Raw genomic sequence first — 12,676 nt, 5'->3', positions numbered from 1 at the left:
TTTGTTCAATCATTTTTTCAAAAATGTGTCCTCGAAGCTATTAATTCACACATTCATTCTGTCATATTTTTATTCACTCGTTGCTTTATTTGCTCGTTCATTCATTGAGCCTGATACACTCCCCCCTCTCTGCAGCGCCCCTCGTGCCGCGCGCTTCCCGGCCCTGGGGTCCGGGCTGACAGGCCCTGTGGGTTGCCACCCACCCTTATCTGCTGGCTGCAGACCGCACCTGCGGGCTCCCGCGTGCTGCACGGGTGAGTGCAGCGGCGCGCGCCTACCTCATAGCAGGGCACGTCGGAGTGAGGAGACTGCAGAGCGTGACAGAGCCGGATGGGCCCTAGCTGAGGTATTTGGTGGGCCCCTCCACTGCAACAGTACTGCAGGTCATGGCTGAGGTACATTGGCAGATGTGCCCAGGATCACAGAGCTTCCTAATACTGGAAGGCGGGTGGGGGGCTTCTATGCCCTAGGTCATAACTAATGTGCACTGCAGTAGTAGGAGTTCTATAAGCATGAATGGAGGTGCATCAACAGAGCAGTGTGATGGATGTGAGGCCCACTACTGCCCCCCCCCCCCCCCCCCATCTCAGGACTAGCAGAAGAGGCTCTAGGTGCTGTCTTTACTGGAAGCTTCTGTGCAGGCCAGCACCCCGCGACCCCCCACCTGCTTCCTGTGGTTAGCACTCATGTGACCCAGGCTGGTTCCGTTGGAGGGAAACCAGTGGGTGGGGGAAGTGGTGGTGGTGTCACTGCTGGGGGCGGGGTGCCATCGCTGCCCTTATATTGGGAGGCCTCGGCTCCTCTCTTCCTCTTCTTCTCTGACTCCGCACTCCACCAGAGTGAACACCCTTGTCCCGGCCAGTACCACCCCCCTCCCCCCCGAGCGGCTGATGCAACAGAGCCACAGCCCAGACCCAACCACCCCACCCAAGGCCAGGACCCTAATCTATCGGCCACCAGGAGACAGCTGTCCAGGGTGGAGACCAAAGGCCGCCACCCAACATCTGGACTGCCCCGGGGCTCCTCGAAGCCAGGCCAGGCCATGTCTGGAGCGATGGAAGCCATCCACCGACGAGGTCAGTCCAAGATTCACAGTCCTGAAAAGGAAGCACTCGGGACCTGGTAAGGTTTCCTGCCCATGTGACGCACCTGTGACTCCCTTCTGGAACATTCCACATAGGAGAATAACGGAAAGTTCCAGAAGTGAGGAACTAGTTTCTAGAATGTTCTGGTTGTAGGGCCTGCTGTGGAAGGCGGTGTGTAACTTATGTGGTCTGCATGATCTGAATTCGAATGCAAGTGGAAGCCATTTTGTGAGTTCCTCATTTCTACCAATATGAGGTTTTAAAACGACCAAGTAATAAAGCCCGTGCCTTATTTGTAAGCAATCTGCTTAGTTCGGCTGTTTTTAGATCCTCAGTTTACTATCTGTAGCCTAACTGGACGCTCAAGCAGGCTGCACTTACAATATAGCGAAATAAGATTACTTTTTCTCAGCCCCTGCCTCTGAGGGTCACTAGGCCTGAATACGCGTCCTTCAGAGGTCATGTCCCTGCATCACTACTGTATGTGCCTTACCTCTCTGTTTTATCCCACTGCACCTAGAACGTGTGAGCTGCATTGACACACAGACCTTACAGCAGTTGTCATCGGCACTGTTGCCAAGAAGGGACATACCTAAAAGTTGGTTTGGGTTACCTCATTTAGGAGTTTAGTACAAGTAAGATTCTAGTGATTTAATGGATTTTAAGTGCTCCGCCAGAACTTCTTGAACCTTCCTGGTCCTTCTCTCCCCCTCCTGTCACATAACTGCCCCTGCCCCAGCACTGCTGGCCTGTTAGACTCGCTGGTCTGGGACATGACTGAATGCCTTGGTGATCCTGGCCTTTTAGAGGCACAGGCCTGACATATAACTCACTCTGTCCCAGCCCTACCAGCCTCTCAGATGCACAGACCTCGCCTGCAGCTAACTGCCCCCGGCTTTTCAATGCACTTGCCTGACATGTGACTGACCCCCCCCCCCCCCCTCCCCCCCCCCAACCCTAACACGTTTGAGTTGCACACGCCTGGCAGTTAACCCCCTGTTGAATACTAATTAACTCCCCTCTTCAAAGAACACTACACCCCAGTGCATTAACCGTCCACAGCTCAGCTTTCTCTTCTATTACTCGCCGGCTTTCAGATCGCCTTTGGCCATGCACAGCCCATCTCTGCCTTTAGGCTAGGTCCACCCTATAGAAACAACATATACATAAAGACACACATACAAAGCACAGCGCTCTCGGCCTTTTCGAGGCACTGCATTGCCTTGACTTGTGACCCAGCCTCAGAGTTGAGAGGCGCGCGCCTGGCATGTCACTGACTGTGCCTCAGTCATGTCAGCTGTTCACAGGAGTTAGACTACAGTGTAGACGGTTCATGGTGTGTGTCCCCGTGACTCCGCCCCAGAGAGTGACCAGCGGCAGTGGTAACTCCGAAGGGAGGAAGGGTGGTATATTACCACGTAGTAAGAGATATGCCCTTAAAATGCGCTGATAAATGAGGAATTACCGAGGGAATCTTTAACTGCGCACTCGTTCTCAGATCTACAGGGTTGTTCCTACTTTTTTTCTGGCCATGCCTTCGTAAAATAGGATGTATTTTAAATATGGTGTTAGTAAAAAGTGCTGTGAATTTGTCAAATCAAAGAGTGTACATAAACAACATGTCCGACTCACGCCCAGATGGGCAGATTTGTTTCTCTGGAAAGCAAATTCTGTGCAATTGAAATTGATGCAGTACTGAGGCTTTCAGGATTGGTTCCACTTTGGTCATCGTGAACAGTGCCAGAAATTGCTTACATTTGTAGCTGACTTTTCCCCCTCAGAGGCCTATATAGGCGTGTGCCATAAGCAGTTTGAACAATTCTTATCACTCGAGAGCCGCAGGCATTCATTTGGACTATGGCTTCTGGACACATTTCACTCACACAAGAGCCACCCTCTTTTCTGACCATGACGACCCAATTCACAAAGCCATTTGTTTGTGTGATTTAAGTTTAGATAAGCCAATATCCCTTGCCACGGGTGCAAAGGCAGCTTTGGAATTCTATAACGATCTTTTTGCTCTTGTGATAGGATCTACTCACACAGATGTCTGTGTAAGTAAACCACTCCCAACTGCAGGAACTGTGTGTTTCAGGGCTGGAATACCCTTTGCCTTTGTTCACACCACACATTCACGGGTATTACGTTTTTTCTCATACACTTTACGGTCCTGGGAATGGTCAAAGATTTACTCTTGACAATGACAGGAGTAAATTCCTTTCCGAGGACGTTCCATGTAATTCCCCCAAAAAAGTGATGTACTTTTCAAGATATTCCATGGAACACATATGTTGCAGGTTTCTAGACGTTCCGTTGTGGATTCCTGAAAGTTGCAAATCTATACCCATGCAAAGTTTTAGAATAGCGGGTGCCTATTTACGACTTTCTATGATAATCTGTTATTTTAATTTCCTCATGGACAATATTAGGCAGTACCAGATATAGGCACAGGGTTATTTCACAGTAAGTACTACTGTTCCCTTCGGCCTAATCTTTGAATCCTGATAGAATCAGCAGCACTTTTCAAAGCCAGAAGCATTTTCACACCTCTGCGCACTAGGCTGCCAATGTGCTCCTTGGACAGTACTTCATTTGTAAAATAAAAAAAAAAGTAGGTGGAGGGGTCCAACATGTTTCTTAGCAGCCCGCTGTCGAATGCTACAGTTACTAAATACAGTATTTTCTTTCATTCATGCCGCTTTCTTCCCCACCCCAAACTCACTTACAGCCTCATGATCTGTCTTTCAGATTTTTTTTTATCTCCACTTTTTCGATTTGTCGATGTATTCCTACCTTTCTTTCTCTTCCTCTTTTATTGTATTTCAGCATTTCTCTCTCTTGTTCTGAGTCAGTCTGCTGAAAAACATTAGTCCCAGGCTTCCAAAATGGCTGCCAGCGCCAACCACCTGAAACCAGCGACACAAATTAAGCAGTGTGGGTACTCTGATACTTTCTCCTGTGCCTGCTACTTTACAAATGTCAGGCCCACCCGTTTTTCAAATCCTCGTTGGCAATTATTCCTCTCGGGCAACCGACCATATACGACTCATTCTACTGCATGCACCCCCATCCCCTTAAATCACAGAGACCCAGCTGGGGATAATCTATATAACTGAAGCATGCCCATCAACTGTTGTTTTTGCATAAATAAAAATTAACCAAATTTTCCTCTAGACTAGAAACTGCCTGTAACTCATCGGCACATCTGCTCTTGAAATGTTGCATGAGATAGGACTGCCTTCAGCATTTACAATTAACACCAGAAATTAGCTCTGCCCACCACTGGATGGCGTGCTACCAATCCGCAAAGCCATGCCTTGTCAAGTGTAGAAAGCACTATTTAAATCTAAATTACAGTTCCTTATTTTCTGAGCAAGGCTCTTGTAAGGTTCGAAAGGACCTAAAACAAGCATTGATAGATGAATTGCATTTATCAAAACAAACAACATGCGCCTTGTTTTTGTTTTATGGACCAACATGGAGTTAGAAGCTTTCTTTCTACACACATGGGTGACCGTTCTAAACAAACAAGCCCAACTCTTTCAACAACAAAAGTTATTCTAGAATTTTGTTTTAAAATTAACACACCATATAGCAAGCAGTCCTAAGCCCTACGGAAACCCCAAAACAGCACCCATTCTATAAGGAGCCCCAACGTAACACGAAAACAGCACCCATTCTATAAGTAGCCCCAACGTAACCCGAAAACAGCACCCATTCTATAAGTAGCCCTAGCACAACCCCAAACAGCATCCATTCTATAAGTAGCCCTACTAGCCCTAACGCAACCCCAAAACAGCACCCATTCTATAAGTAGCCCTAACGCAACCCCAAAACAGCACCCATTCTATAAGTAGCCCCAACGTAACCCGAAAACAGCACCCATTCTATAAGTAGCCCTAGCACAACCCCAAACAGCACCCATTCTATAAGTAGCCCTAGTAGCCCTAACGCAACCCCAAAACAGCACCCATTCTATTAGTAGCCCTAGTAGCCCTAACGCAACCCCAAAACAGCACCCATTCTATTAGTAGACCTAACGCAACCCCAAAACAGCACCCATTCCGCTAGTAGCTCTAGTAGCCATAATCCCCAACCTCAAAATAGCACCTATACTGCATCTAGCCCTAAGCCCTAACGCAACCCCAAAACAGCACCTCCTTACCTGTCTCTTGTCGTTGTTCCAGCAGGGTCTCCCTGTCGTCTGTGTCCCCCGGAGGCCGTCTCCGCGCGCGTCCATTACATCCCATGCATTGGGAATGCATGCGTTCTAAATGCGCATGCAACGTAATGGCGTGCGTAGACAACGCACGCGTCGTACCTATCTAACCTTGAATCACACAACCAAGAACTTTAGTCATTGACACCCACGGGTGGAACTTACCACTAAGCAAAATTGCATACAGTCGTAAGTAGATGCATGAGAGCAGGCGCACTGTTTATACAAAATGACTAGAAGACGGCCATTGAGAAGCGGCAGCACTCACATAGTCCTACACTTCTGGGTATTCACACACTTTGCCAATGGATGTTTCCACTCAGTTTGCACACATATGCCAGTGCTAAAAAAGATGGCGTAAGTGTGCAAATAAGGTGTGAAAATACCTAAAGATCCTCTGTTTTAAAAACGAGTAAACGTTTGGGGATCTCGAAATGGAAAAGTGTTCTCCAAGAGTAGGATCTATGGCAGAAGGAGTGAGCATGGGAATCTACAATTTGTGCAGATTTTCAAACATAACTTTAAGATTTTAGTGAATCCCTTAAAATTAGAAATCTGCACTTGGGCAAACGTGGTGTTAAAACACCATCATATTTATAAGAGATTTGGAGAGGGGAGGGTTGATTTCTACACATCAAAAATATTTTCTAGATGGAATAAAATGACAAAAAACTTAAATTTGCAGTCTCATGTGACAACCACACTTGATCTGGTGGATTGCTTTTCTGGTGGCAATCTATTAGGAGGAAGAATGGAAATCTTAGCATGAAAATCACAAATTTGCATGCATACCTAACATTCAGAAATAATTTATCAAGGTTCTTTGGGAATGTGCCCTGAGTTTCTCACCTTGGGTCCTATGGTCTTGCAGATGTGCCGGGTCTTAGCACAACCCTTTGATTCTTGATGCAATACTGCTGCGCACTGGTCCTTAGTGGACACTTCCCACAACGGGCAAGCATTATTTAAATAAATGGCTATTCCATTTATTTGAAAATTGTGTGTAAGAGAGAGGGAAGAGATAACGCTGGTGGCTAGGAACCTTAGATTTGTTCTAATCCCGGTTTCAACACTTGACTAAAAAAATCATGCTGATTCTGGACAAATCATTCCTTATCTACCTCAGTTTTAAAAATCTGTAGCCAGATGCACTTAGTAAACAGTCACTGTTTGCTGTACATTACTATCCAATATCCATACCCCTAGTGCAGCCTGGTTTATGATATCTATTCTCAATAAATCCCTGGACACCACCTTGATTTTTGTACAGATCTTTGTGTTTTAGACAATCCTACTAATATCATAATGTTCTACTTAAAATCATCCACCGCTCCATATAGGCAGGGCATCTGGAATAATGCTGGAGGACCAAATTATGTGGCAGGGTTGACTAAATTATGTGACAAGAAAAGGAAAATTATGTAGCCTAATGGGGCAATTTTGTGATAGTAGTACTTCATTATTCTGTCATTTTTACTCATGGTTACAATGCCCGGGCAAAGATTGCACCTCATTGGCATTAGTTACAACCACATACAGCAATAAGCAACTCAAGGACGACCCGTCAATTTATCTGAAGAGCCTTCCACAGCACAGGAACATGTCATGTTTTTAATAACTCTTTAAAGAAAAAAAATTGGAGACACAGGAGGCCACACCCATACAAAATAAAGAAAATATGACTGGCCACAGAAGCCGAAATCATGCCCAGGTTAAGGTCGCCCTACCAGCAAAAGGAAGCTAATTACCAAATCACGGAATATTGCCGAAAAACAAACAAAAGACACACAGGGATTATTGCAGGAGGAAGGCAAGGAGGGGTAGTTCTAGTGGACCACCATCACTCTCAGTTTCCACCAGCAAGAAGGTCTCCACTTCTACTCCAAATGGGAGGGTAAACTGATGGTAGCGAAGTAACTGTATTCAGAGGGCGTTGGGTGAAGCTGGAGATCACGGTTTGTATATGTGTAAGGCAGGCTGGTTTGGGTCATAGTGTACTTCCCAACTCACATTCAATGTTATATTATCGGAGGTTTACATGATGTTATTTCTATTAAAGTTAACACAGAAACAACCATTCCCGACCACATTGGCTAAAAACACCTCCCGTTTCGAAGAACATAATAATAAGTTATCTCCTTCTCATGATGATGTCATGTTTTTCTGTCTTTTTGATACTAACATTTTGCCTTTTTTCACTTTGGTTCACCAACATTTTGATTGTATGTTGCTTAATTCACCCCTGCATGGTTGTTTTTAATATATAACAAAAATTGGATGTTCTGCTAATTGAATTTTCTTTTCTTGATTCACCAGGCACGGGAAAATGAATGCCCAAGATTCTCCATTTTGATTTCTTGGATTTCAGCACCATGATGGCGTCCATGGGACGGTGGCCAGGAGGACTCATCAGACGAGAGGACCCCTCTGTATCAGGAACACAAGTACTTAGCTAGGCTGTACTGTGCACTTACCATGCACTAAACACACCTTAACTCATCACCGCTGGATTCTCAAACTTTTTTACTAATCTCATTTTAGTGCAGTGCACTTGCAAAGGATTTCCATTGTAGCACAGCAGTGCAGTATAGATAGTTTCCCTCCTATGTTATTCGGCACTGCGCATCTAAGGTGCAGTGGACTTAAGGCCTGATTTAGTCGTCTTCAGGGGTCTGCCGCCCGTCAGGGTGGTGGAGGTCTTTCCTTCACCACCCTGGTTGGACTCAGGGTTGGATTGGGATTACAAATCGGCCCGGGCATGCTAAAAAAAAAGTGGCCCACATTTGTATATTGCCTTTCCGCAAAACACGGCTTCGGTGAAATATGATTTTTAAAAAAGAAGAGTGGTGGGTAAAAAAATGCACGGATTAGTTTATACTGGTGAAACACACCTGAAAACAAGTGGGGCCACTTTTGCTCAGGCCCCCTGCTCAATATGCATATATAAATGGGCTGGCCCAGCGAGAGAAAGGGAGGTGACACCTCTGCCCGTTGATAACAGGGAGGTAATGGACGCCCAACTACCTCCAGAAAGGCCACTCAGGCACCCACTGGCGGCATTCAAACAATGCAGAAACTGCCCAAATCGGACCCCCCCAGGCTGCTCAAAAAAGCACCCCATGGCTGGAATCCGGTACCGTCCCCTCGGGCATTGCTCGAGTGCCCGCGTTACCAATCCGACCCTGGCTGGACTACCTCCTACCATATTTTGAGATCTCTGCGGCTCTGTAGTGATCTCTCGGACCGGTCTCTGAAGACACTGAAAGTTTGATAAACGGCCGCCGTGTTTCACATGGCTTCACACCAATCTTTTTTTGTCTTGCAAAAACGAATTTCTAAACTGGGAGTTTGTTTTTGAGAAACCAAAAAAATAAATGACACTGACAACCTAGGAGTTTCCATCCAGTGTGTAGGGGCCAATTTTAAATATTTACTGTTCAGGTCTGCCAGGGATCCCTTGGTTATCCCAAACAGAAAAAAAGTACTTCAGAGTAATCACTCTAAGTAAGGCAGACAGACTGATGTATCTACACTGAGGGCCACAACTCTGTCGGGCGGGGTTGGCTCCTCCGTTTGAGCAGAGGAGCATTGCCCCACTAGAATCATGCCCGTGCACCTGACTTTAAATAGGGTGGGTTGACCGTCAGTTTGGCAGACAGGGTACTACGGCACGGTGGTGGCTGGATCACACCCTTAGTTTGTAACACCAGTACTTTATTGCAGAATGTATATAGGGTGCCATTCAATTTTAAACAGCATATTACTACATATGTGCAGTGTAATTAATGAATACATACTGTGTGGTATAGTGATACATAATGTAGTCACAGGGAGTGGCTAAAGCATAGCTAATAAAAGAACACACACAATAAGAAAACATCACAATATAAGATATCATATAACACAATGTTGTGTCACATGCACAACAGTGCACTACATATATAACAAGCAAAACACACCAGACAGACACACATATACTACAGCTCACTGTATAATACATAACAACATTCTTTTTATTGCCAGCATACAGTATAGTTCGGTATTATGCAGAACAGATAAAGGGCAGCTCAGTATTTTTCAGTGTCCACGTTGTTACTACTGCATGCCTCTTGTGTAACTAAATCTGTGGTGCCTGAACTTTATTTACAGGGTAACTCCAGCTCAGCTCAGCACTGCACAGTGGATCTGAGGTGTGCATTGTTTGAGCACCATCCAGTGTATCAGCAGTAAGTAGTGTACCGCTTGTATGATTGGGTAGTTCAGCCTCAGTGTAGGTATTGCACAGTTTAAATACAAAAGTATTTTGATTTCCAGCAGTGTCATTCTGTGTTAACCTGTTTTATTTGCAGTGCAGCCTTGGAGCGGCAAAATGTCACTATTGTTACATTTTTGTTTTAACAATAACATGACCCGAGAGTAACCCTGCGCAACGATCTTGGTGTAACCCATGTGTAAATCTAACGTGATGCCCCTAATTCTAGACTTTTGTGTGTATCCATAGTTCCATAGTAACATAACCTTAGTCACGATGACATTATAAAGCAAACTGTAAATATGTTGTGATTCTAGAGTAACCTGCATATTACCATGTGTATTTCCTGTTTAACCCCAATTACATGTAACCTAACCCATGCGCAAGTCGTGTTCAACCCCAATTACATTGCAACCTGCATGTTACCCATGTGCAAGTCCTGTTTGACCCCAATTACATTGCAACCTGCATGTTACCCATGTGCAAGTCCTGTTTGACCCCAGTTACAATGTAACATGCATGTTACCCATGTGCAAGTCCTGTTTGACCCCAATTACATTGTAAACTGCATGTTACCTATGTGCAAGTACTGTTTGACCCCAATTACATTGAAACCTGCATGTTACCTATGTGCAAGTACTGTTTGACCCCAATTACATTGCAACCTGCATGTTACCCATGTGCAAGTCATGTTTGACCCCAATTACATTGAAACCTGCATGTTACCCATGTGCAAGTCTTGTCTGACCTCAATTACATTGCAACCCGCATGTTACCCATGTGCAAGTCCTGTTTGACCCCAATTACATTGCAACCTGAATGTTACTTACCCATGTGCAATTCCTGTATAACCCCAGGCTCATTGTAAATTGCATGTTACCAATGTGTAACTTCTGTTTAATCCCGGTTTAATTGTCATCTGCATGTTACCATTTTTTAATCCCTGCAGAATCCTTTTTTCATTGTAACCAGCAGTTACTCATGTGTAATTCCAGTGTAATCCCGGTTTCATTATAACATACGTTACCCATGTGAAAGTCCTGTATAACTCTGGTTTTATTTTAACCTGCATGTTACCCTCGAGTAATTCCAGTGTGCCATTTTATAAACCCCTGTGCAGACACTGTATATACAACTCATGCCCGGCACCCATATCCCCTCCTACAAAATTGTATAAAACGTATTTGTAATCCTGGAGTAATCCCAGTGAAACATCCGTGCAATCAATGCTAGCAGAAACTGTGCACTAGAGCGTAGTTTCAGGGTAATATGTTTGTCTCAGTAGCCTCATTCAAGCTAAATCCGTGTTTAAACACTGTTTAATTACTGTGTAACTTATTTGTAACACAAATATAAATTCCAGTGCGACCTTTGCGAAATGTTGCTATTAGTCAGCAGAGACCTCTGCATCATACCCTGGGCAAGCCCAGTGTTTCATTTTTAATCCTAATGTTTTCCAAAGTAACATCTGAGCAGTAACAGTGTAATTTCAGTGTAACCCTTGTATAATTCAATGTAAATTTTGCCTGTCCATTGTAACCCCAGTTCTCGTGCAGTTTGCCTTGGGTGTCTTACCCCACACTGTATATGGTATGCGCGCCCCGACCTGCTGCGGTGCATGAGCCCGAGCGAGGCAGTGCCAGTTGTTCTACTAAACAGGCACTGACTCTCTTGGAGTTAAATCGTGAATGTCTGGAGGCAGCGGGGTACCAGAGGACGTGGACACCCGAAGCTACGGAACCCTTGGACCCTACAGAGACCAACGAGATATACAGTGGAGTCATCCATAAAGTAGAAAGCACTACTAAGCCCATGCATACAGTGTAGTGTTTCCTACTTTATGGATGAGTGTACTGTGGGCTTCTGACTACGTGGATCAACAAGAAATCCCATCCTGGAGCCGCTGTGACACCACGCAGAAACGCGTCAGTCCGTCCCATCGCCTGCGTATTGTTACTACTGTATGGTCTGCCCTCTCCAGGGACATGGATGACTTGGTAGCATTTGAGATATTATTAAATCAGCAGTATATTGATAACCCTTTCTGTCATTTATTATGGGTGGGTGGCTGGGGCTGGAGATGGGCACCCGGGTTTCCACAGACTTAGCTTTCTTCAGGGAGGGAACGTTATGGATTGTGACAAAGAAGCATTGGGAAGTGGCTTTTCTATTCATGATTCTGCTAACAACAATTATCTGGGATTACAAAAAAAATACCAGCGCACAAATTAAATTCTTTCTGAAACTAATAAATAAAAAACATTTCTACAATTGCTCAGGGTGATGCTATATCAAGGCCCAACTTAATAAACAATTATCCCAAACAATGTTTACAACGCCACACAAACTTCTGAGGTGCTGTCTCCATATTATCAGTGCGCATAACTAGAAACTAGTGCTTAATTTGTAAAAAATAAATTAAAATAATCTCAGGGGTCCAACTTGTAAAGATATCGATTACTGCCGTTGTTGTTATACTGATGGATGTGATCCATAATGTCAATAAGATTTGATAGAAGGCGCTTTCTCAAGGTCCCATGTTCTAAGGCAGGGTTTTCCAACCTTTTCTGTAATAAGAGCTACTTATGTTCAATGGAAAGCATCTCGAGCTAGTGTAAGTGATGTGATAGTCCATCCAAGACAGCCAGCACCGATCACATTGGTGCATTCGGCAAGGTTGGCAGCAGTAAAGCAATACATCACTATCAATTTGGAATGCATCTACATGGGTAATACATTACAGCCATAGTTCATCACCAAGTTAATAATATGAGTAATAAATCTCTACAACTAACATTTATTTTGAAAATCGAACCATTTTTCTCCAAACTTTACCATATAAGTTCTGAAAATGCATACATTTCCCTCTCAAGTACATGCTTTGAAATGCTGGCTACAAATTACAACCAAGCAAAGGCTTTCATGTTAGGGGGCTGAGATACACACCAGCGAGCTACTCCCAGGCAGCTGGAGGGCTGGCGGTAGCTCAGTAGCTCCTCGTTGGAGATGCCCATTCTAAGGGCACCTAAGGGCACGTATTGTGGCGTGAGGGACTTACAAGCTTTTGCACCACAGGTGACAATGATCTTCCACTTGGGATACATCTCGTCAACATTGTTT

At 44.7% G+C, this 12,676-nt stretch overlaps 1 long non-coding RNA gene across 1 annotated transcript; it reads left to right on the top strand.

Annotated features, from left to right (window-relative positions):
• The first annotated feature begins 840 nt into the window (after nt 1-840).
• LOC147703166 (uncharacterized) lies at nt 841-11,594 on the top strand. The gene is made up of 2 exons (XR_015297566.1): nt 841-1,122; nt 7,621-11,594. It is a non-coding gene; the product is annotated as an uncharacterized LOC147703166 (long non-coding RNA).
• The last annotated feature ends 1,082 nt before the right edge of the window (nt 11,595-12,676 follow it).

Source organism: Lissotriton vulgaris, chromosome 7 (genome assembly GCF_964263255.1).
Source record: "Lissotriton vulgaris chromosome 7, aLisVul1.2, whole genome shotgun sequence".
NCBI lineage: Eukaryota > Metazoa > Chordata > Amphibia > Caudata > Salamandridae > Lissotriton > Lissotriton vulgaris.
This window is presented reverse-complemented; position numbering and strand designations above follow the sequence as displayed.